Source organism: Ursus arctos, unplaced genomic scaffold (genome assembly GCF_023065955.2).
Source record: "Ursus arctos isolate Adak ecotype North America unplaced genomic scaffold, UrsArc2.0 scaffold_22, whole genome shotgun sequence".
Classification (NCBI taxonomy): Eukaryota; Metazoa; Chordata; class Mammalia; order Carnivora; family Ursidae; genus Ursus; species Ursus arctos.
Window position 1 is genome coordinate 46,019,602 of NW_026622897.1, and position 26,853 is coordinate 46,046,454.

General features: G+C 39.1%; 1 protein-coding gene and 1 long non-coding RNA gene across 4 annotated transcripts in view; one reads left to right on the forward strand and one right to left on the reverse strand.

The window, feature by feature from the left end:
• Positions 1-1,095: 1,095 nt before the first annotated feature.
• On the reverse strand, positions 1,096-23,066 carry LOC113269381 (uncharacterized). 2 transcript variants are annotated; one of them, XR_008960992.1, is made up of 2 exons: positions 13,647-23,066; positions 1,096-1,339 (listed from the first exon to the last, which is right to left on the reverse strand). It is a non-coding gene; the product is annotated as an uncharacterized LOC113269381 (long non-coding RNA). The 2 variants fall into 2 exon arrangements; XR_008960991.1 differs by lacking the exon at positions 1,096-1,339 and adding an exon at positions 7,913-8,062.
• A 165-nt stretch (positions 23,067-23,231) lies between these two features.
• The window catches only part of RAB30 (RAB30, member RAS oncogene family), a 74,536-nt gene continuing 70,914 nt past the window's right edge, over positions 23,232-26,853 (forward strand). The window contains exon 1 of one of the 2 annotated variants that reach the window (XM_026518208.4): positions 23,232-23,460. The gene's annotated coding sequence lies outside the window, so the exon portion shown is untranslated. The remainder of the gene's footprint in view (positions 23,461-26,853) is intronic. The other variant, XM_026518207.4, reaches the window with a different exon arrangement.

Below are 26,853 nucleotides of genomic sequence, written 5' to 3' on the forward strand. Positions count from 1 at the left end.
TGTTTTGAAAATAAAAGATTGAGGGGAGGAACTTGATAAGGGTAATAGCAACAAAATGTCTTGGTAGGCTGTGCTAATACTCTGATTCACCAAAATCAAGAAGAAATAATTTATCTGCATTTGAGGAGAAAATGTGAAGCCATGAAACTAAGTAGTTATCCATGCAATTCCATAGGAATCAACTTTGCAAATAAGTATGAAGGAGGAAGAGGAAAATACAGTAGTTACTACATCAAAACTATGATATGAGATCATTCAGAAACTAAGGCCAAATTTATAGGAATTCAATTTCTCACGATTAAAAATACACCTCCAGCTAAGTACTATAATGTCCAGAAAATGTGTTAAAGGAAACTACTTCGAGTGAAACAACTTGAGAGTAACTTGAGAGAAAAATCTAAAACACACATTTTAGCTCTTGGATTTGAATAAATGAAGAAAATCTCATCAAGATGGAGGAAGGAGGGGTGCTTGGGTGGCTCAGTTGTTTAAGCAGCTGACTCTTGATTTTGGTTCAGGTCATGATCTCAGGGTTCTGAGATGAAGCCCCCATCAGGTTCCAGGCTTAGCATGGAGTCTGCTTGTCCCTCTCCCTCTGCCCTTCCCCTCTGCCCACCCTGTCCTCTCTCTCTCTCTCTCGCATAAAATCTTAAAAAAAAAAAAAGATGAAGGATTCCCAGTACAGGATAAAAGATGTGTTTGTACTTGTTACATATTTTTATAAAACTTAGAGAAATGTGCTGAACTGATTTAGCAGGCTAGAGTATGAGGTACCGAAGGGGTGATATCTCCATTCCTTGAGGTATGCCCAGTGGTATCTATGAAAAACTTTAGAAACCAGAGTTTATGTCAGTGATTCCTGACATTTTCTCACACTTTACCCAGAGGACTTTTAGGTAGTTGCTCATAAGCTCTCTCATAAAAGTAACCTTCATCTTTCTTAAATTAATGAGGTTACTCACTTTTTATTGTACACCATGTGCCAGACACCGTAAACAATTTATCTCTCCCTTCTCTAGGTTCTTGTCAATCTTGTTGTATTAGTCAGGATACACGAATTGTTATAACAAACAACCCCCACATCTCAATGACTTAATATATTAAGAGTTTTATTTCTGGTTCATATCACAATCCAGTAAAGATTGGAGGTGGGGGGATGAAAAGAGAGGCCCTTGCACTACTGGTTTTGCTGGATCCTCTCCCAGATGAGGGAAGAGAGCCTGAAGAATTAAAAGGGCAAGTTTCATGGGTCAGGCCTGAAGGTAACGTTGATCGCCTCTGCTCATTTTTCATTGGCCAGAACAAAATGTGGCTGCAAGGAAGGCCAGGAAATGTAGTCCTTTTGTGTGCCCAGGAGGAAAAGGAAAATGTTTTAGTGAAAAATTAGTTAACTTCTACCACCCTAGTATATCATGATTAAAAGAATTCTTGTAAATAGTTTAGCTCAGCATCTCTGCACATAGTGAGGGTTTAATAGGCTCACATTTAACTTCTTGGTGAGGTAAGTACTGACATTAATCATTCTTATTTCAGAGATGAGAAACAAACTACAAGAGGTTGTTGCTTTCCCCAGATTGCACGGCTAGTAAGTAGCAGAACTGGGATTAAGTCTAGGTAGGTCTGACAAAGTTCATTTTCTTCAAAACTAGAATGTATTTCTTTGAGGCATTTAACAAAGGTAGACTCTCCCTTTGTACAGACAGGCCACATTCTCTAAGGTCCAGCTCTGCTCAGCTCTTCTGATTTCCTGAGAAGTCATATTGTGCTGTTCTCATTTGTCGTCCATAAGTGAATTTGAACCAGTCATTGCTAAAGATAAGATTGGACATTCCCACTGAATTCATGGCCACAGGTCCTGTTGCTTAGACCACTGATCTACAAAATGGAGTGTATTCACTCTAGAGGTATGCAAGGCAATCTGAGGTGTGACAAGTTTTTCTTATACATGTTTCTTATTCATAAAAAAATTAAGCTCTATTAATATAGAGTTTGGCATCTCTACACTGTCCCTATATTTGATGCTGACATATCACATGAAGTGTGAATGGGAGTTCTTTCACTTTCAGAATTTAGTGACATATTGCAGTTCCAAAGAGGATTTAGGGGCACCTAACTGGTTCAGTTGGTTAAGCATCCCACTATTTGATTTTGGCTCAGGTCATGATCTCAGGGTTGTGGGATGGAGTCCCGAGTCAGGCTCTGCGCTCAGTGGGGAGTCTGCTTGAGATTCTCTTTCCTCTCCCTCTGCCCCTCGCCCCTGTGCACACACACACTCTCTCTCTAAAATAAGTAATCTTTTAAAAAGAGGATTTATGGATTTTTTTCTAATCTAATTTTTGCTAAATTAAATCTCACAAAATAAACAATTGATTTAAAAAGATTGCTTAAAAAAATAACAAACTCTGTGGGGCGTCTGGGTGGCACAGCAGTTAAGCATCTGCCTTCGGCTCAGGGCGTGATCCCGGCGTTATGAGCCTCCTCTGCTATGAGCCTGCTTCTTCCTCTCCCACTCCCCCTGCTTGTGTTCCCTCTCTCGCTGGCTGTCTCTACCTCTGTCAAATAAATAAAATCTTTAAAAAACAAAACAAAACAAACTCTGAATTGAAGATGATACATAAGAGGACCAAAAAAATTGGCAGAACTGACATTTCTACTTAGTATCAGTCATATTATGTTAAATGCAATGATCATTTAATCAAAACTGACAAATTGACCAAAAAAATCCAAAACTATTAAGTAGCCTATTTGAAACACTAATTTATATCCACTATTAATAACATGTAGAATCCCAAGAATATTTTGCCTTGAGATAAAAATAGTTTATTTCAACATCATTTCGTCCCTTACAATTTTTTAATTGTATATCTGCATTTCATAGTGGATAACTTATACTAGGAAGTAATATACATATATTGGGGGTATTTGCCCAAATTAAGTGTACTTAATTTGAGATTTTTGGTTTAGACAAAGCCTTTCCACCTTTGTCTAGTTGAGTTCTGGTCTGTGAGGGACACCTGTGTGGCTCAGTCAGGTAAGCACCCAACTCGATTTTTGGCTCAGGTCATGATCTCAGGGTTGTGAGATTGAGTTGGGCTCCATGCTGCACGTAGAGACTGCTTAAGAGTCTCTCTCCCTCTGCCCCTTCTCTCTCCTCTCATTCTCTCTCCCTCTCTAAAAATAAGAGTTCTGGCCTGTGAACACTGTAGTGACTATTACCTAATGATCATGCAATAGGAGTTAGCTGCTATTATTGTTAGTTCAATTACAAAGCCCAAGGAGGTACAGATACTCCTGATGCAAATAGCTATTATTTGTATATAACCCCCACCATTCCACTTCAAGTAAACAACATAATCTGGTCTTTCTGGAGACAGTTCTTATGCCTGCAATTATAACATTTGCTGTGATTATAATGCTTGTCATGATGCTAATCCCTCTTTTAATGTGACTTGAGAAAGAGGTCTCTTAACTCCTCTCTACTAGTAAAAGCCCCACTATTAGCATTTATTCTTGTGGAGAAGATGGACTTTACTCCACCCAGGCACACCCCTGCCCAGTTCACCCTCCCTGCTCTCTGCTCCCAATCACATAGTATAAACCTCAGTAACAGCACTTTGAATGTAGATATTTATGTGTCTGACTGCTTGCTGAATATGTTCCAGTGGGGATAAAGGCTATTTCATTCATAGGTTTTAGAGTTAATGGAGTGCTGACTATACAATCTTAGTCATGCTACGGAACTTCTCTCAACCTAGGGTCTCATTAATAAGGTAGGAAAATACTTTGTAGGGCTGCTGTGAACATTAAATGAGACAATATATTTTAAAAAATATTTGGCTCATTCTACATGTTCAACAAAAGTTGTTATTGTTTTCACCATCCCTGCCACCGAATACAAATGCTTTTTGAATGTATGTTAAGTAAAAGAAAAATGAATCAATTAAGCCCAGAGATTCTCTTATAAAATATGAGTTTTCTCTGAATGAGTTTTGCAAGAGAATTTACTATGTCTCAGGTACTGTGATTTATGCTTTATACTCGCTTAATACTTTATCCTCACTTTAACCTTCACAACAAGTATATTAAGTAGGTACTTAATCCCCATTTCGCACATGAGAAAACTGAGGCCTAGTAATCAATTCATTCACAGTTGAGTGGTAGAGCCAATATCGGAATCCATGTCTAACTCTGGGATTCATATTCTTAACTATTGTATTTACTGAAGAGGAATACTTATGATTTAAATACCCAATTTTAAGCCATGCTTAGGGCTGATCTTGTGGTTTTTATTGCCAAACCTAGAACAAGCTGTATATATTTGGATTTAGAGCAAACACTGCCTTGGTCTTTTGCAAACACTTCCTGGAGGCCATCCTGTTCCTTCCCCCACAAGACTCTGCCCTCTGAAAAGCAATGTGCATAGCAGTGCCAGGAATCAGATCCTTTGAAGTATACAGCCCATGAAATTAACCTGCCTGGGCTTTGGCCCATCGGCCAGCTCTGAGTCAGCTGGCAGGCAAAAGGGCCAGAGGCTCAGATGTAATCAGTTCCTGAACAGGTTCAACCACGCCACCTCCACCTTCTTCAACCTTTTTTATCTTTCCAACCTGATTTCAACACAAGAAACTTGTTTGCGGGGCAAGGCACCACTTCTCTCAGAAAAGGCCCAGTAACTCCCCCTTAGTCCCACCTTTATGGTGTCCCCCACTATGGACAGCCATCCTGACCTCGCAAATGACAGCAAACATTAATGGTTATAAGTCAGAGGCTTTGGTAGCGTACTGGAATGGAGTACAGACTTCAGAGTCAAATCAGCTAGGGTTCAAAGTCTCAGCTTCGCAACATTGTTGGGCAAATAGTCCAATCTCTTTAAATTCCAGTTTTGTTATTGTTAGTGATTACAACCTTAACAGTATTTTCCTGAGTTATTACAAAGATTGAGAAACATGTTAATGAAATAAATGCAAATGCACCTGGAACAATGCTTTTGCTTCCAGTAAGCACTCAAATGTTAGCTATAACTATGTATGTAGCCTGGGGTAAGTGTACAATGGAGACTGTTACTCTTCACCCAGAAATTAAAAAGCTCCAGGCACACAGTAAGTGCTCAAAATATTAACCCATTTGATCAGTGAACTCCCTATTTTTTCACTTTAATAATAAACAATTCAATTTTCCTCCATCACAAGCCTGGATGAGATGCAGTCTTGTCAAGTAGGCATACGGGAGATACTGGAGATGATAGGCATCCAAATAACTTCTCTGTACTAGGCCCTGGATTTTATATCAAGCTAAGGGCCATTCATGATTAGAAAACTGTAGTTTACACAACATTCAGTTTCCCTTCAACCAATGTGATCCTCACAACCTTATGGGGGAATTCTCATACCGTATTTGGAATTACTTAGAATATTTGTTACAGGTCCTTGTCTTCCATTATGAGACAAGGTCATTTTTTTTCACTATCCTTCTCTACCCAGATACAATTTCACAGATGAGGATACTGGCCTGACAATGTTTTAAGTGGGTTTCTGAATGAGGAAAGGAAAGGAAAGGAAAAAGGAAAGAAAGCAGAGAGGGAGGGAGAGAGAGAGAGGGAGGGAGGGAGGGAGGAAGGAAGGAAAGAAGGAAGGGAGGGAGGGAGGGAGGGAGGGAGGGAGGGAGGGAGGGAGGAAGGAAGGGAGGAAGGAAGGAAGGGAGGGGAATCATTCCATTTAGAAAGCCCAGAGATATGATACTCGCAAAAAATAAAGTTTGGGACAAACCTTAATTTCTTCATCTGTAAATTAAACAATTCCTACTTCAAAAACCTTAAAAATGCTAATCTTTGGTTGTAGCACATATTAATGAACTGAAAAGCAAGCTGGATATAATTTCTCCTCATAAAAAACAAACTGAACAGTCTGGACGCATGGTGTAATTTTCTCAAACCTATAAAGGACCAATAAAGGATGACAGCTCTATAAGCATTACAAGGTAATGGAATTAAGCTCCTAGGCTGCCTAGATATCCAGAGATGTTTCCAGGGCTGAGTTCTTAACCTGGGACACATGAATAAATTGCAGAAAGGAGGAAAACATCCCAAAATTATGGATTTTGCACAAATACAGATGTGGAGGTACTTAGGGCAAGGAGAGGAAGATGGTTGTTTTTATTTTGTTGTGTTTGTGCAGTGGGAGAGGAGAATTCCTAGGTGGGTCCATAGCTTTATAAAATTCTTAGAGGTCCATGGACCCAAAGAACCACTACTCTAAGGACAGGAGAAAAATCCCTACTCACTTACAAACATTCGCCAAACACTATGTAGAAGCATCGTGCTGTTTGTGCCTTCACAGGGAAAAATGACATGAAAAAATATATTCTGAATAATTTCAATGATTTGTGGGAAGAAAGTTTTTTTCCCTTTTTGATATCAAGATAAATAGGCTCCCTTCCTGCCTGCTTTTATCAATGACCTAAAAAGGGAGGCACATATAAGGTATCTAGCTCATAGTAGGTCCTCAACTGTTAGTTCTTTTCCCTTCACTTACCAACTGAAAGCCACACACATCTTCCTTCCCTTCTTCCCCTCTCTAATGCTACTTTTAATATTTACTGAAATGAGATCTTGTTGTAGGAATATGTTATCCAGGATGGGGGTGGGAGGCATGGTGTAATTTTCCCATACTTGTACACCTATAAAGAACAGCAGCACTGTAAAATTTCTTAAATAACATAGGTCAAATACCCTACATTAAAAATTCTGGCAACATAAGTACTGAATGAATAGCGACTAATAACTTAAAAAAGCAAAATCAGAATAGGTACAGACCCAGAGGAAATGAGAATAAAAATAACACTGGAAAGTTTTAAGAGGTTTCACATTCAAAAAATGTGAAACTTTGAGGAACCTTAAAGTATATCTAGTCATTCTACAAATGAGAACACTGAGGGCAAGAGAGCTAGATCATTGGAGCCCAGATGAGATCAGCATTAACTGTGCTTTCCAGCTTGACATCAAACTACATGACACTTTAAGAGATCTTAAAATACTTGTTAGAGTTGGGTTATTGTTATCCACAGATGTTCCTCTCCAGTTAAAATGGGACAGAAATTCAGAACCATCCCGCCCCCTGACACACATACCCTCTAGTTGGAGAATACTCAAATAGATTTTAGAATATACTTAATCCAACTTTTTTTTTTTTTTTAATAGATGATGAAATTGAGGCCCAGAAAAGGAAAGTGACTTTTCAAGAATGAGTTACTGGCAGAACCAGTTCTAGAATCCCAGGACTGTAGTTCTAGATAACAGACTGACCAATTTTTACATGAAGGCCACCCCTCTTCAGGACTCATCTCTTCTTTGGCGCCCCCTGTATCTTTGGGAACCCAAGGACCTTATACTATTCAAAACATGCTACCCTTATCCTTCAATGCATGTTGTTCCACTGTCAGGCTGTAATCTCCTCTTCTACCCCAACTCCTATTCTCTAACCTAACATATATACACCACATACAGCCCTTACATTTTCTGAGTCCTAATTCTTTTCAGCAGCTTGATCTGCCAACTGAAGTGTAGATGACTTACAATGGTGTAATAATTTAGCCCTTCCTTGGATACCTATATTTCTCCAGAGGCTTATTAGAAAAGGTACTCTCTTAACCCAAAGACATACTTTTTTTTTTTTTTTTTAAAGATTTTATTTATTTATTCGACAGAGAGAGACAGCCATCGAGAGAGGGAACACAAGCAGGGGGAGTAGGAGAGGAAGAAGCAGGCTCATAGCGGAAGAGCCTGATGTGGGGCTTGATCCCGTAACGCCGGGATCATGCCCTGAGCCGAAGGCAGACACTTAACCGCTATGCCACCCAGGCGCCCCCATACTTTTTTTGATAAGGAAAAGATGTACATGAAACACTCAAACCTTACTTTTTGAAAAATTATTTTACCAAATATTATGAAATATATATTATAAAATTATAAAAGGGGCAGTACAAAATAACTTTTTGAGGTGATGGAACTGTTCTGTATCTTGATTGTGGTGGTGATTACAGGACTTTCATGCATTTGTCAAAACTCCTGAAATTATATACCAAAAAGTGAATCTTACTATATGTAAAATTAACAAAAAGGTTTTAAAGAGAGGGAAAAAGTAATTCTACAGCCCATTCATGCCCCTTAGTTCTCCTGCCAGAAGCAATCACAATGCAGTAATGGTCTTATAAAAAAATGACATCCTAATGATGGAAATTTAGTCACTGAGGCAAGCTTATTGGGGAGATATTTTTGGAAATGATTTTTTAGTCTTCTTAAACCAGGAAATATCCTATTCCACTATAACATCATATGATACTGCAGGGTTTTTTGGTTTTGTTTTTTTGGCTTACAAATATCTTTTCCCACCTCTCCCCCACAAGACAGATTCCCAAGGGTTTAGTTATCTTGGTTTCCCTAGAATCTACCTAGTATATCTGACACCTAGTGGATACTCAGTGAATATTTGCTGAAGAAATAAAAGTTCCGTTTTAGCGCATACAGAAATGTGAAAATAAACATGCTATATAACATGCTATAGCTCCTGCTCTCAAAGAAACATACAATTTAGTGGTCATGTACCCTCAACATAGTTACTACAAAAATATAAGTATGAAATAAAAGAGGCCAGAAGATAGGAAAAAATTGAGTGTAGGCTAATCATGGAAGCCTTCAACCTATCTTAATGTTTTATTATGAACATTAGTGCTATAGTGTGTAACATGAGACCCTTTAATGTCCTTTCAGAGCTGTGGCTGATGATGAAAAACATTACCGAGTATCAGGAAAATAGACGAGATAGATGCAGTCTACCTAAAAATGCTTTACCTAATTGTATTTTTAAAAAGATACTGAGACTGTGGACTCTGGGAAACAAACTGAGGGCTTCAGAGGGGAGGGGGGTGGGGGAATGGGATAGGCTGGTTGTAAGGTATGAAGGAGGGCACATACTGCATGGTGCACTGGGTGTTATACGCAAATAATGAATCATGGAACACTACATCAAAAACTAAGGATATACTGTGTGGTGACTAACATAACATAATAAAAATATTATAAAAAATAAAAATAAATAAAATTTACATGGAAAGGCAAAAAAAAAAAGATACTGAACATGAAACAGTCTTTGACAAACTGCAACATTTTGGAATCTGTTACTAGAAAGAATCAGGTCCCAAAAGAAAACAATAATTAATGCCACTAAAAACCAAGTCATTCTGGGGTATCTGGCTGGCTTTGTTAGTAGAGTGTGCAACTCTTGATCTCAGGGTTCTAAGTTAAAGCCCCACATTGGGCCTAGAGCTTACTTAAACAAACAAAAAAAACCCAAGTCATTCTGAGGACATTTCACAAGTTTCCTTCAGAAGATAAACTTAAATATTATAGGAATGGCTTAATGGTCATGGTATTAAACACAATGACATAAAGTTCAGCTATAAATAAACAAGATTTTATCCTCAAATATCATGGCCCTCTCTACCTCTCCCTTTCAGACTAGTTATGGTATACTGGGAATCAAGGACTACAATTCAGTCTCCTGTCCAGGCCAGTGGCAGGTGGGGGGAGAGGTTCATCAATTAATGAACGTTCTATTTTCTTCAGTGTCTGAAACAGTCCACTAGTAGAAAATCTGTCACAAAAGCATCAGGTGATAAGGGGTGATGTAAGTCAATGCTTATTTACGGGACTAAGCAATCCATCAAAATTTTAACTGACTTATCCATTAAACAATTGTTGCATGCCAACTGTGTAGTTACCAGGCAAAATAGCATGTTACCTACTGATAGCAATAACATCTGGCTGCTTTATGAGCTAGTCATTATGCAGCTCTGTGCTAAAAGGAAAGGAGATAATGCTTATTTGCATGAATGGAATTTAGGTTGTTGAAGTTGCTAAAAAATAAATAAAAGGGAAGGAGAGTTAGAAGATACAATCAAGTTGTTTCTAGACATTGTAATCAGGAGCACTGTGAGTATTAAAAGGTGATTTTCTAACCCCCTGTTGGCCTACAATTAGTCACTGGTTCTACCTTTCCAAGTCAATAAATGATGCAGTTATTTATAATTATTTTCAAAATATAAAACTGTCGTGTGACCTGTACAAGAACTACAAGTTAAAAGAATGAGGGTGCCTGGGTGACTCAGTTGGTTAAACATCTGCCTTTGGCTCAGGTCATGATCCCAGGGCCCCGTCGGCTCAGCAGGGAGCCTGATCCTCCCTCTCCCTCTGCCTGCTGCTCTGCCTACTTGTGCTGTCAAATAGATCTACAAAGAACTTCTCAAACTCAATACACGAGACACAAATAAATCAAAAAATGGGCAGAAGATATAACAGACACTTTTCCAATGAAGACATACAAATGGCTAACAGACACATGAAAAAATGTTCAAAATCATTAGCCATCAGGGAAATTCAAATCAAAACCACACTGAGATACCACCTTACGCCAGTTAGAATGGCAAAAATAGACAAGGCAAGAAACAACAATTGTTTGAGAGGATGTGGAGAAAGGGGATCCCTCCTACATTGTTGGTGGGAATGCAAGTTGGTACAGCCACTCTGGAAAACAGTGTGGAGGTTCCTTAAAAAGTTAAAAATTGAGCTACCCTATGACCCAGCCATTGCACTATTGGGTGTTTACCCCAAAGATACAGACGTAGTGAAGAGAAGGGCCATATGCACCCCAATGTTCATAGCAGCATTGTCCACAAAGCTAAATCGTGGAAGGAGCCGAGATGCCCTTCAACAGATGACTGGATTAAGAAGTTGTGGTCCATATATACAATGGAATATTACTCAGCTATCAGAAAGAATGAATTCTCAACATTTGCTGCAACATGGACGGCAGTGGAGGAAATAATGCTAAGTGAAATAAGTCAAGCAGAGAAAGACAATTATATGATTTCTCTTATCTATGGAACATAAGAACTAGGAAGATCGGTAGGGGAAGAAAGGGATAAAGAAAGGGGGGGTAATCAGAAGGGGGAATGAAACATGAGAGACTATGGACTATGAGAAACAAACTGGGGGCCTCAGAGGGGAGGGAGGTGGGGGAATGGGATAGACCGGTGATGGGTAGTAAGGAGGGCACGTATTGCATGGTGCACTGAGTGTTATACGCAACTAATGAATCATCGAACTTTACATCGGAAACCGGGGATGTACTGTATGGTGACTAACATAATACAATAAAAAAACATTAAAAAAAAAAAGAAAAAAAAATCTTAAAAAAAAAAGTAGAACGGCAATAAGGTCCATACACCATGTGTTATGAAACATCCCCGGCGGGATCCAGGGCAGCACATTGTGATCAGTATTTCTGCAGTGAAGTCAATGAATTTTATTCCTAGTAACATAGGTAAAACCTATAAATGGCTTCACATTAGTACAGGTCAGGCCAGGTTTTATTTCCCAGCTATTCAATTTCTTCACCTATAACATGAAGTCCTGTTTAACTTCTTCAAGTTATGGATTGACCAACATGACTGCTTCTGTATCACACACTAATTTAGATATTGGTCTGGTTCTCCCTGTGTGACTCAGGACTTTGAAATCACTCTTCACTTTCATTAACATTTTCTTAGTTCAAACAATGATGCTTTTGTCTAAACTGCTTTATTGCCTTCTAAACAAGCTATGTGAAAACATACCCATCCATGGTGGGTGGGAAGAATGAGCATTTAAAAAACCCTATTAGCTGTAAATTACCAACACAAACCCCTGAAACCTTCAAATGCTTTTCTTGAAGGGTAGAATATAAAAGATGAAAAGATAACAAGTACGTTGTGACCACAAAGCAGAGAAATAGACTATAACTGATCTATATTTGAAGTTTAAAAAACATATTTCTACATAAGAACTCATGAAGATGTGCTTAAATAGCTATGGAACTTGTTTTGTTACCGAGTCTGTTTCACATGATTGTACCTCTTTGTGAAATGTGAGGGAAAGACCACGTTTGTGTCTTGGTTAAATGGGAGATAAGATACCTAGGTCTGGGACATTCACTTTGTATTGTTTTCCAGTTCCTCTACTAGCTAGCTCACGGGTGATGACTCTGGGCAGGTTTGTGCCTTAATTTTAAAATAATGGCAATTCCTATCCTCAAGGACTGTTGAATAAAAATGGTAGCTAAACTTACACTTAGGATAGCATTTATTAGCTTTCTGCAGAGGAGAAAATAAAATATTCCTCTTTATTCACTTACTGAATGTCTAAGGAAGAAGAGCTATTTTTAATTACTAGTTTCTGGTAGGTTAATGCTAAAATGTTTCAGCAGCATCTACAGAAATGGAGGTACACAGATCTGAGGCTAATCAGGTGAGTACAGATTAGCTGAGTATGGCAGGCACTTTACTAAATTTCTGGAATACATCAAATACAATGAACAAAACAGACAAAAATCCTACCCTCATGGAGCTTACACACTAGTAGGATCACTTGAGGATGGTAGTCCTACTCGATTTATCTGCAAGTGACATCACTTGGGTTACAAACAACCCCTCCAATCTGTTCATTTAAAGAGCAATGAGCATCTGGTGCCTATTATAGTAGTCCACACTTGGTGTTGTACCTTAATGTTCTCTAAAATTGTGAACCCCTTATGGAAAAGATCGTTTATTTTACTGTTATTGAGCCTTTACTATATACCAAGTGTAGCAGATACAATCTTAAGATAATAAACCCATACTTTCACACAACTGCAGCCACTCCTCCTGTTCATCCATGATGAAACAAATGGAGTACTTTAGTACTTTCTCAGAGATAACTTAGTGCTTTCTAAAAAGCATCAGAGTCTTCACCAGGAGAAACAGAACTTCCTTAAATCTACTTCATGGTGTAAATATTTTGATTTTGAATTACCTGAGGCAAGGCATCACAAGTTTTTCAGTGTCTAGGTACTTAAAGATCTTACTTAGGCCTTGGCTACAACGTGAAAGTTCCTACAGTTTAACCAGAGTTCTTAATAGGATTCAGTGGGTCCATGAATTTGGATGGGGAAAAACTGCATCTAAATTTTCAATAACTTCTAATAAAATTTGAACATAGGCAACAGATCACAGTAGTGCTGGCAGTAAAGGATAATTTTTCATAGTTCACAGTTGAACTATATTTTCATATATTACAACTGTTGCAAACAACTTGAAATATCATTTATGCTCACCACTGTTGAAATTGCAGATTAGAGCTACTGCTAGATCTTAGTAAGTTAAAAAAGCATATATATTTCTATATAAAAATTTTGGTAACTATTTCATTATCTCTGGCTCCCTCTGTAATCCAACATACTGTATATACTTAAAAACATTTTTTTTTTTTTTGAAAAGTGATCCACGGACTTCACTAGATTGATAAAGGGGTCCATGACACTGAAAACGTTTAGGCTCTCATGTGTAGAGGGTCATAGTCATCTTTGTATCTCCAGGGTATTTAAGTTGGTAATTACTCAATATGTACTTACAGAATCTAAGAAATGGATTTAGGATTGAAACTGTGCCCCCAAATATTGATACTTTGGATGTCTATAATAGAGTACTGTAGGGCTTAATTTCTTTAATCAAATGCTTTAGATGAAGATATAATTTGTTCATTTCCCTAAAAAAAAACCCCCCAAAACTGTATTACACACCTTAATTAAGCAATGCTTGTCCATGTGGTAGAGTTTGATTTTTCACTGAATATACGTATGCAGAAGTACTTTTTAAATTTTGGCATCTGTGTCCTGGAATAACAGCAGGAATAAGTTATTGAGCATGAAGGAAAGAAGAGTTAGGAACACAAAAAAGAGGGGGCCTAACTTTGGAAGTAACTTTGGCAAGTTATTTCACCTTGGTGCTTTTAAGATTAGGTAGAAAGAAATCATCTGGTGAATTTATTTAAGATCTCAGGGGACACCTGGGTGGCGCCCTCAGTTAAGCATCCAACTCTTGGTTCCAGCTCAGGTTTTGATCTCAGGAGTCTGCTTAAGACTCTCTCCTTCTCCCTCTGCCCCTTCCCCCATATGCTCATGCACCGCACATGTGTTCTCTAAAATAAATCATCTTTTAAAAAAATGCAGATCCCAATCTCACCTTCAGACTTTTAAGCAGTATATCTAGGTGGGACACCAGAATCTGCATTTTTAGCATGTATCCCAGATTATCATGCTGGAACATCACCAAAAACCATGTATTTGATGTTAAATGCTACCAGATTATTAAACATAAAGAAACAGATTCAGGGGCACTTGGGTGGCTCAGATGGTTAAGCATCTGCCTTCGGCTCAGGCCATGACCCTGGCTGGGGTCTTAGGATCCAGCCCTGCAGCGGGGTTCCCTGCTCAGCGGGGACTCTTGCTTTTCTCTCTCCCTCAGCCCACTCATGCTCTCATGTAAATAAAATCTTAAGAAAATTAGAAAAAAAAAAAAAAACCAACCAGATTCAAAGTTGATTTGCCTAGGCTGACACCTTAGTTACTGATTATCAGACCAGGAATCCAGAACTCAGGCCTGACTCACCAGTATTTCAAACTATGCCTTTGGAATTTTTTACAGATTAACATTGAAGTGGGCCATAAAGCCTGAAGTCACTCCAGGTATTGGCAGACCAAACGCTAAAAATGGTTTTAGACAGTACTTCCTTATCTTGTCAATCTTTTTTTTTTATTTAAGATTTTATTTATTTATTTGAGACAGATCATAAGTAGGGGGGAGGGGTAGAGGGAGCAGCAGACTCCCCGACAAGCAGGAAGCCTGATGCGGGACTTGATCCCAGGACTCCGGGATCAGGACCTGAGCAGAAGGCAGACGCTTAACCAACTGAGCCACCCAGGCACCCTATCTTGTCAATCTTTAAACTGTCAGTATGATATAGTTCTTCAGTTACTTGTAAATGATGGTATAAACATTATATATGATACACACTTTTATATATATAAATATATGTATTGGTGAGAACATGCTGTTAAAATATTTGTGAACTAGTTGAGGTCAAAACAGAACTAGAGCTTATGCTGTAGTGTGTGTGTGTGTGTGTATATAAAATGGTATAAACATTATGCATTTTTTACATACACAAATACGCTGTAGTTCTATTTAGACCTCAACTAGTTCACAAATATTTTAACAGCATGTTCCTGCCAGTACTACTGGAAAAATTACTTTCCAGTTATCTGTGAACTATTAAGTGCATTTTTTTTTTAAAGATTTTATTTGAGAGAGAGCAACAGCGAGAGCACACGTGCAGGGAGGAGAGGGAGCAGGCTCCCCGCTGAGCAGGGAACCTGACGCAGGACTCAAACCCAGGACCCTGGGATCATGGCCCAAGCCAAAGGCGGACGTTTAACCAACTGAGCCACCCAGGTGCTCTATTAGGTGGATTTTTAAGTGAATTCAACATAGTACCAAAATACATTACAGAAATTTAGGGTTATCTCAAGTTATACAATGGGGTCATATGTAACTTCAAGTTTCTACTTAGATTACTGAAAACCAAAGTGGGCTCAAGCACATAAATTAACAGCCTATGTAAAGTCTATCTCTTATCTTAGACTACTGAGCAGGTAGGTATTAACGGTTAATATTAACTATTAATAATTACTTGCATTAACTTAGTAGTAAGCAGGAGTATCAAATAGATTTCTGAATCTGGGTATAACTCTGGTCCCATGACAATAAACAATTACACAGTTAACATTTGTTTTCATGTCTTTTCCTCCTTCCAGTTGGAAGTGGTAGAAGAGTGCTGCATAAACTTAAATTCACCAGAAATAGGTATTAGCTTGGATATAAAGTGTTAGCTAACTTGGGGAGTCATGTTGGAGGATGTATGGAGCCTTGCACTATGCATTGTAATTTAAAATGTAACTTGTAACAGAGAGCAATTCAATTGGTAGCCACAAGTGTCTTTTCTTAGAAATCCCTCAAGTTATTTCTTCCGGTGCCTATCTCATTAAAGGAAATGAAATCACATTTGGACAGTGAGTTAGTGTCAGGATCCAGTAATAACCAATTTCCTTTGCTATTTCTGATTATACTGAATCCTTACCAGTCTTAGCGATTCCCTTCTTTTGCTGCCATCTTTCCATTTATTTTGCCAGTTAAACCTCTGAAGGGAAACAGCAGCTTATTTATTAGGTAATGACAGTGAATTCAAGCAATGGAAAACTTTATTCATAACTGTTAGAACTGGATTTTCCACTTTTTGTTGAGGGTTCTGTTGCTTTAAGATGTTAGCCGCTTTTCTCTCATGCATTTTTGTTTTTACAATCATACCTTTCTCACATAAATAATTAAAAGAATCTATCTCAGACTTCTCCTCCTCCAGGTAATGTGTCTTGGTAATAACAGCTAGGCAAGAACAGACAGGTTTTGTTCAAGTTTAATCTTCTGGTCAAATGAGCAGTTTTCTCTAATAGTGGTGGTGAGGATCCCAGTCAGGTTTGGTTGGTAAGTATAATGATATTGGTATAAAGGGCAAATGCCTGTTTAGGACCAGTTGCTTTCTCAAAAGAAACCTAGGCTCTTGGTCATTGCTACGCTTTTTTGGAATGGTCAAAAAAATGCACTAAAAAAATGCACTATTCTTCCAGAAGTTTGGTTAAATAGGCAGTACGAAAGCCTTGAAGGAACACGAACAGGAAGGGAATGGAAAGGAAAAATAATCAAAAGAAAAGTATGGAGTATTCATAGAAAAAATTACATAAGTACTTAAGAGTTCTTCCACCTTTCCCCTGGCCCAATTTGGGACAGCACAGAATTCTAAGTCCTGATTCCTTTGGGAAATGATCAAACTGCCCTGAAGTGGAATGTGATTTTGGCCTCTAAATAGGAAGATTTAAGTAAAAACCCTCTTTCATTCCCACATACTCTCTTGTTATTTCCCATTATTTCTTGCCTCTTCCAGGGCCAAACTTCATAAAAATACAAAGTTTTTAAAAGAAATACCTACTTCTTTCCCTACTCCCATTCATTCACTCCCCAAGCCCCTGAAATCTGGCATCTTAGTACTCGATTCTTCAACTTTTCCATTACAAGTAACCCAGAATTCCAACAAATGCCAAACAGGTTACAGGAATGTGGAAGGGAAGAGCAGAGTTTATCTGGAAAATGAGAAAATCCAGCAACCCATCTCAGGCGAATACACAGCAACACGAAAAGCAACAAAAATTGCTCATAAATTCTCTCGGGATCAGCAGGAAACAAAGAAGCAAACAATTTTGGAAAGACACACAAACATGAATACTGAAAATGGGTCATGGGACTGAAACTCGAAACAAGCGTAATGCCCAGCATTAAACATACAAAGAGTAAACAAAGCAGACTTGACATAAACATACTTGCATTGAGACTGTCAAACATAAAAGAAGGTAATAAATGTAAAATTCATCACCAAAAGTAACACTTAACTTTTCACCACATTCACAATTGTTGAGACAGAGTAAATGAACCATACTATTGTTACTGAAGTATTCCATTGAAATAGCAGGAAACTGGTAAAGGTCATTTATTACTACACTTATGTAAGATGCTATTTAGTTTCAATAGCAACTGCAATGTAAGCGCTCTAGTATGTCAATGTTATTTGCAGTTTGTTTTAGGTTACCACTTCTGCAATTACTTTATTTCACCACGTGTCAAAACTCTTAAAATGTAAGCTTTTCTCCATTTTCGTCTTGTATATAAAATACTATGAAATACAAGGAAGTGGCTCCAATATACCGACAATGAACTAATAGAATAAACATCATCCAGTTCGATGGGGACGATTACTAAGAAACTCTAAGATCCCACTTGATACCATAGTAATGACTAAAAGTCTGCAGGGAGAGGATAGGGAAGGAAGAAAGCTGAGGGTTTCTTTGGCTCAAAGTGTTAAAAAAAAATGTCACTTAGGTTATATCAAAGATTATAGTTACTAATTTTTATCTTTTTTTTTTTTTAAGATTTTATTTATTTATTCGACAGAGATAGAGACAGCCAGCGAGAGGGAACACAAGCAGGGGGAGCGGGAGAGGAAGAAGCAGGCTCATAGCGGAGGAGCCTGACGTGGGGCTCAATCCCATAACGCCGGGATCACGCCCTGAGCCGAAGGCAGACGCCTAACCGCTGTGCCACCCAGGCGCCCCTAATTTTTATCTTCTGGTGGTGGAGTAGCTCAAACAAGTCCTCAGACTATTCAATTTGATAAACACCTATATGCTAAATTCATCAAATCAGGAGTTAGGTGTTAAGAGGGTAACTGATGAACATTTCCTAAAAGGTTTTAAGATACAACCTATTGAGGATTAACCTTTACTGCAAGTTCAAATCCATACAGGACCCTCAAAGACTCTAGATCAAGAATATTAAGTATGTGCCCACTTGCATAATTGCTTACAACTACACATCTCCATAGTTTCCTTAAAAGGCTTTATATTCATTAACATTTATATTTGATGAAATTCATCTTCACATACTTACTGTTGCAAAGAAATATTTTCTAGTCCAACAATTACCCAAACCTATTAAAAAATGAAAAAATAGAATCATAGAATAAACAGGGCTTGCTTTTCTGGCTAATCATTAATTATGGACATTCGGATTTTAAATCTTGACCCGGGGATATTTACTGCATTTACCTTCAGTGGCCTATAAAATCCAGCAGCTAAAATTATGCCCATTTGTTACAAACACAATGGGTCAACTAAGTAAGACCAGAAAAAATTCATTTTAGTTTCCTGAATATTAAGTCAAAGTGTTTAAAATATGAAATATTAAAGTTTTCAGAATGAGTTAAGATCTACCGTAGAGAAAGTCCAACTGCTAAACTGTGTGTGTCATGCTTATTTGTGTTCACTCCTAAGAATGTACACTAGAAAACATCTAACTTAATCTAAGGTGAGGTCTTAAAAGATACCTTTTGGTAAAATTTTCTTTCCCTTTTAAATTTGCTTGTCTCAACTCTGATCAGGTTAGAATAATTTCTAATGTAACTACTGGGTCTTCAGCACCTTTGGTTACTGACATTCCATTTCTGATAGGTAAGAAAATTCTATTTTGGAAAAGAGATACAGAAAGGCAGACAACAGAGCTGTTCTCTCAAATTTCATAGCTTAGATTATAGAAGCATTACTTTAGAACTTCGTAAGATATGAAACAATTCTAACATTTTTCATAATTTAGCACATGATTTTCTAATTTAAGGGAATAATACAGTGATTCTCAACAAAGACAGAACATGATTTTCAAAATCAACTTGGGGCTTCTTCAAGCTACATAAGTACACAAGCTAAAATTGTTATGTAATTTTTTTAACTTTAGTCACTCAGGCACAATTATCATCTTTTAGGAACATAACTCAGTAACAGGCATTTTACATTCCTTTTAGTAGTATGCGCTGAAGAAGATTGTTGCCCTGTATCACTACATGAAAGGAAGAAATGGAACTGTATTTTGCTAGGAATTTGGTCATACAAATTTGACTTAACAAATTGTAGGAAGACTGTATCTTAGTTAATCCCTGTCCTCGGTGCTCTAATTACTCTGTGGCTAATTTTTAAAAATAGCCAATAAAAAATTAGTTTACCCAACTGTTAAAAAAACAAACAAACAATCCACCACAAATTTAAGTGTTCCGAAGTCCTTTGCTAAACACTTTACATAGATTATTTTAATCTTTATCAACATCCCTACAGAGCCTGCTATTATCAATGAGGCTTAGAATGTTACTAATGTCTGTGATACTGAGCAAGCCATTAAAGATAGATTTCAAACTGAAGCAGCAGAATCCAGGCCAACATTCCTCAAAATACAAAAGTCAGTCGTCATATTCCATATCCAAGAGGGCTTCCCTCCTCTAAAGATGGATCCATTAAGTGCTTGAATCCTAGGGCTGCTTTAATCACTTCAAATGTTTGTCCTCTTGGATCTTGCATTTATTCTTTAATGACATAATGTTATAGGATTTTCAGTGTAAAGATCCCAGACAAATTCAGTACTGAATCAAATGATCTGGAGCTAAAAAGATACTCTATTGTATATCATTTACCTAAATATCAAGAATACTAAGATAACATCAATAATTTAATGAATTTAGGATTCAGGGAAAGGAAAGGAGTTACTGAAAAAAAGAAAAATTATTTTCAGAATATCCTAGTATCTTATTGCCTCTTTCTAGATTCTTTTTTTTTTTTTTTTTAAGATTTTATTTATTTGACAGAGAGAGAGAGACAGCCAGTGAGAGAGGGAACACAAGCAGGGGGAATGGGAGAGGAAGAGGCAGGCTTGGTTCCAGAATGCCGGGATCAAGCCCTGAGCTGAAAGCGGACGCTTAATGTCTGAGCCACCCAGGAGCCCCGCCTTTTTCTAGATTCTTGATTCTTCTAAATATCTGAATAGCTTTACCATAATCTTGTGATAGTATGAGCTCTTACTTGGGTAAGTGTCTCTTATCATTACTTTCTCGATATTATGCTAAATTCTCACTCTAAGAAATATTTAGGTAAGTCAGGATATCACAGTACTCATAAGGCTAAACTGAAATCTTCTCCCCTAACCCACTCCCTCACCAATGTATAAATTGATCTCCAGATCATTTCCTCATCTACACATTTTCAGAATTCATTTATGGGTATAATTAGTAATAAGACTAAAATCTTTGCCTAAACTTTTGTTATTACTAACGTAATGTACCACAATAAACACAAATACAGGATGTAGAGGACACCTGTACCCTACTCCTATACACTCCCTCATAGTTTTAAAAATATAGAATAACTGGTTCCAACCTGGTAGAATAATTCAACAGTGATGAGTGGATGATAGCTATATATTTTTAGAGTTCTACAGGTGATCCTGACACTTAAAACTGTTGAAAAACTCTTGCCATATGAGCAAATGACTCAATACTCTTTAATGAGCTACCTATAATTATAATACAAACCAAAACCCTAATACTTTTCTGAGATGAAAAGAATGTAAATTGCTTATTCCACCTAAGGCATTCTTAATCCCACTTTTCAGTTCTCCTAACCCAATGCTTTCTCTGGGACACTGAGGTTATTCTTTCAGAAGCTGGTGTCACCAACTCCTCAAATATTAGCTTTGTAAATAAAATTTCTAAGGAAGAATGCAGAATTTTCCCCTAAAAGTTAAAGGTTAAATCATGGACTCTTTTTTTCCCCCCTAGATATTAAACAGATATTTTTTCATTATGGTTAGATGTCTACTGGATGTAAGCCTGTAAAAACTTCAAACTACCCAAACATATGACAAATTATAAATTATAGAAATCACTGCATTATACAGGTCTAGTTTCTCACTCATGAGATTTCTAAGCAATCTGCCCCACCCCCGAAAATCTGTCTTCCATAATAACTCAGATTGAGGTTATTGCTTATATAAAGAAATATTTTATACCACGAACAAGATTCACTATAGATTTGTAAAATAAGACACACCAGTGAACCACCAACCCCGAAAAATGATTTAAGAGTTTGAAACTAAGCCTAAATGCAAAGCTGTCCACTCTTTTCTCTCTGTTAAATGTAAAACACGTCCATAGTTATACTGAAGGTCAGAAAGAAAACAGCAAACATTTTGTTCCCTTTCCTATACTTACCACAATTACTTGCAAAGGTGTTTCTGAATACCAGAAATATTTGTATGAGCCTTTCCCATTGTTGTACTGCATGGATAAATGAGACGAACACATATTACCTTTGTTAAAAATGAAACAAAGCCTTTCATCTTGTGACCTGTTCCCAGAAACATGACAGATGATGATTCTTCTATGTTTTTGTAGTTATCATGTGTATACATCTGAAAGACTGTTTCTACCATGTTTTATTATTTTTAATCACTCTCTTTAGCTTTTCCGATAGGAGAATCCATCCATCAGCTGTGATATTACTAACTACTAACAGAGAGGTGAAATGCATACCGTTAATGACCCAAAGTAACAAGTAATTTTGTTTTCAGAATAACTGTGCAAAAGGGAGGGAGAAAAACATAAATATATATGGCATTTTTAACCCTTCAGATACCCTCAGGAGAAAAAGAAATTTTCCATCTTTCATAGTGTAGACACTCTGAAAAAGAACAAATACACAGCATTGTTTTAGTAACACAATTGAAAAAAAAATACAGTTCATTTGAGATACTGAGCAAGATAACTTAAATACCAGTAACTTTGGTTTCAGCTAGTTAAAAAAAATTAATTCTTAAGGTAATCGTATATATGGAGTACCACAAATGAAACACTAACTGTATTTTTAAAATAAGTTGGTGATCCATGCTTCTAATGAACATCCTGTCTTCGCAGTATTTTAGCCTACACTCTAAGTTTATCCAAGAACCCACGTTACTTCGAAACCGACCGCCAGCTGTCAATAGGGCTATCATCAATAAAATCCCTGGCATTTTAAACCGGGTGTTACACCTTTGGACGTTAGTCTTAATTGGGGCGCCAAAGCACCGTCCCTTTACAGCTTGGTTATTAGAGCCAACATCGATTTCTTGGACCCTTCTGGCAAGTCATTCCTGTATGAAAAACCAATGACGGTCCGGAACCTTGCGGAGGAATAAGGAAGGCTGGAATATAAGTGACAAAAAGATAACTATAAATCCGGAGGAATAACCCAACTCCGTGGGTGGAAGGGGCTTCTCCGACCTAAGTGAGAAGGATGGCCGTCCGGGGTCCGCGCAGCCCAACAAAGACGCCAACCGCTCCGAGGTTCCTGTTAGCGGGCCTAAGTGATGCTCTGGGCCCAGAAGTAAACTGACTCCCTCAATCCCTTAATAAGAAAAAGGACCAGGACCGGTAGGGTGCCTATACAACCCACTGGACCGTAAGGCCCAGGCCCAGTCGGCCTCCTGATAACTGCCTCCAGCCGGATCCGCCCTACAATCTGTCCCCAGTTGCCGCGTCCACACCCGTGTCCCCAGGTTTGGGTCCTAGGCTCTCCAACCGGTTTATCCTCCACCTCACCGTCCCCACCGCACCACCATTCGGCTCGCGCGCTGCCTAAAACCTCAGCCAGGATCCGCGGACTGTTCCCGGCACTCCTAACATGGCGGCCGAGTCCCCTGCACTCCTTTGGCCCGCTCTGGGCGCGTCCGACCTTGGCGCATTTTGGGCATTGTAGTTCCCGCGATAGCCTCGGTGTCCTGCCAGGGCTTTAGAAGACTACGATTCCCAGAATGCACCGCTCCTGAGCATGGCTATTGGGGCCTTTCGGACAGAGGGATGATGTCATTGCAAAAACCCCACTGCATTCATTGTGCTACGGTCTATCCACCCCCCTGCTGCTGCTGGGCTTGCGATTGCCGCTTGCTCCAGCTGAGCTAAGAGTAGCAGCAGCACCAGGGCAGGGACTGACTCCAGCCCTTGGACTTAGGACATCGCAACACGTTTCCTTGCCTGCGTGACTCATTCGCACATCATTTCTGTTTATGCCTGGGGTGGGGAGAAATATCCCAAACCAGGTGAGTTGAAGTGATTTATTCAAATGGTTCTACCAAGTTATTCCTCCCGCTTAATTCTCAAGGCTTTCTTTTGGGAAGATGGGGGCGGGAGGATTGGAGAGGTGTTCTGAAGTGCTGCTAAGTGAAAAGCTCTGTGCAATTTGGGTCACTGCAAAGAACAACTCTAGCAACCTTCCCCCGCCGGAGGACCGATTCCTGCCAATTCCCTAGTCGCAACTCCCCTCAACCTTTTTGAGGATTGGAGAGGGGGGGCTGGGCTGGGGAGGATGTTGGGAAGTGCTCTTGAAAAATCAGAAGGCAGAGGTGGGGGACTGCAGTCCTGTCACATACGGCCCCGAGTGCTGAGGTTTGAGTGGGAAGGGGTGATGCGTGGGGAGAAATGGAGACAGTGATTTAATGTGGTTGCACTACTTTAGAACATTTTTATGTCGCTTGGGCAAGCACACGCTATTTATTTTTAAGATGAGCGTGCTTCTGAGTAGGTTAAGTTTTGTGAGGCTCTATTTTATGCGTGTGTGTCTGTGTCGTTTGTCTCGCCTTTTTTTGCTGATTTGAGGTGACAGTGTCCTTTAATGGTGCACTCCCTGCCAGTCAGAAACATTTCACGTGTCTGGGGGAAGCTTCTCTTAGGCTGCTGGAAGCAGCATTTTTGTTAAGTGTTTTTCTTCTTCCCACTGCAGGATTGTTTGGAAGTGGAGCCGACAGATTTGTGCTCGTATGAGTGTTTTAAATTATGTTTCAGTAGGCTCCTTGCCACTGACAATGGTACCATAACGAGCTGCCTTTTCGTGAGGCACAGTCACCAGTCACAACTAACGGTTTGGAGAACGGATCATTAGGGAAACCCTGGTTCATTTTAACGCATTAGGGAAAGGGAAAGGGAAAGTTAGAAACACTGTTAACCTTCATTTGCCATTACTGAAAGGTACCCAGAAGGTATCTTCTGAAAGGAGGAGTGATCCTGGCCAGGGAAACCAAGGAACATAGAAGTGGGGTTTTTATTTGTTTGTTTTGGGGGGGTTTTAAGCGAACTGACACATTTAATAGGATAGAAAGCATTCTGGCTTGTATGATTTTGGCTCTTGTAAGAGTTATTAAGATGATTAGTGCAATAAATGTTACTTTGGGATAAACAGCTGGCTGACTCCAGAACAGATGGGGCCGGTCTTAGCTGAGAGATCTACAACCTTGGAAATGAATGGATTTGGGGTCAACCACACCCCCTCCTGGGATGTCAAAAGAAGGAGAAATGCCAAAGCATTTTATGCTTAACTTTAAAATGCCAAACCTTTTTATAGCCAGGTCAGGCATTGGGTGAAAGTCATTCCTGGTTGTCTTTTGCTGCTGAACAAATTTTCTTCATTTTCAATTCAGACCCTTAGGTCTCCAAAGTTGCAGCTGGGTGATGCTTCATTAAATGCTGCTTGTTACGGAATGCAAAGGACGTTCCACTGTATGGGCTTTGTAGTAGAGTGATTTATTGAGATGCAATGAGCAGCTTTGGGATTTGGGGAAAGATTGCCTGGCTTTGCTTCTCTCTACCTTTCCCTGATGCTTACTGTCTATTCTCCTGGGCACCTTACCCCTTTTGCCTGTGCCTTCCTTGCCCCACCCCTCTGTCTCTTCCAGTTTCCCTGTTTCCCCATTTACAATTCTCACTTTTCCTCTCTGTTTCAAAATTTCCCTCTACACCAATATATCAAGTCTCTAAGTCTTTTCAAATCTCTGAATACCCTCCCCACCCCTTCCCTACCTCACCCAGAACCTCCAGCGTAGAGGTAGACTTGTAAGTATTTATTCTACAGAGTCCGCTTGGAAGCTTTGACTTTTCCTTTTCTTGCAGTGGGTGCTAGGCAGGATGAGCAGCAATGAGCCTGACCCTTTGGCCTTGTTTGTGGCTTCTGTGACAGACATAATTTGGCCTCAGCAGCTCGTGGATGTTGCAGTTGAGCCCATGTTACTGTAGTTTTCATTGGTACCTGTATTAAGAACTGCCAGCAAGGCTTTAAAATGCTTTATATGGGGGTGCCTGGCTGGCTCAGGAGAAAGAGCATGTGACTCTTGATCTTGGGGCTGTAAGTTTGAGCCCCAAGTTGTGTGTGTAGAGATTACTTAAATAAATAAAAACTTAAAAACCAAAACCCAAATGCTTTACATGAAATTTCTCTTAATTCCCAAAGAAAAAGAAGACTTCAAAGAGCGTCTTCCTCATTTAATAGTTTTTTTTTTTTTTTTTTTTGGTTTTTTTCCCCCTGATTCCTGCTCCAGTAAGTGGTGGGAAGGCCATCTTTTCTGTTGATTCTGGTGGAGCAATCCAAGTGGCCAAACTGCCCATTTGTTTTTTTTGAAGACACTTGGAGTGGCAACAGTGTTCCCTCCTGTGGTGTCTTCTTTGTGGATGAAAAAAATTTTTTTAAATTTGTTCTCTTAAGTAAAAGGGTGTGGTGATGGTTATGTTTGTTTGTTTAGCATTAGTGCTTTTCCAGGCATAGAGAGTCTAACTGTTGGTATGGAGGCAACTAATGTAACAGGCAGATTCAGGAGCTGTTTTCCTACCAGGTGCCTGGGTGGCTCAGTCGTTAAGCATCTGCCTTTGGCCCAGGGCCTGATCCCAGGGTCCTGGGATCGAGTCCCGCATCTGGCTCCCTGCTCTGCTGGGAGCCTGCCTCTTCCTCCCCCACTCTCCCTGCTTGTGTTCCCTCTCTTGCTGGCTCTCTCTCTGTCAGATAAATAAATAAAATCTTAAAAAAAAAAAAAAAAGAAGTTGTCTTCCTACACCTCTCTCTTACTACCTCCTCGTTCCTAATTTTCTTATGCTGAGATGCTCCATCTCCTACCCATGCTGTTTAGTGTTTTGAGGGGACAAATGAGCTGTATGATGGTTAGATTTGTCCCCATCACTATGTCTGTGACCTTGAATAACTATGCATCTCTTTCTGCCTCTGTTTACATATTTGCAAATGGATAATGATCCTTGCCCTTTGGTATACTTGGCCTCATGGCATAGCCTGCTACAGTTTGCATCCAGCCCATAATTCTGATGACAAATATTAATTGAGCAGCTACTATGTTTTAAGGACTATGGATATATCGGTGGAAAGAGAAGCTTCCTGGGGTGCCTGGGTAGCCCAGTCGGTTAAATGTCTGACTCTTGATTTTGGCTCAGGTCATGATCTCAGAGTTGTGAGGTAGAGCCCTTCATTGGGCTCTGCACTCAGTGTGGAGCCTGCTTAAGATTCTTTCTCCCTTTCCCTCTGCCACCCTCACCCCCACTTGCTCATGGATGTGCATGCTTTCTCTCTAAATGAGTAAATAAATAAAATCTTTTTTAAAAAGGAGAGAGAAAGAGAAGCTTCCCCTACCCTCATGAAGTTTCTGTTCTAATAGGGAGAC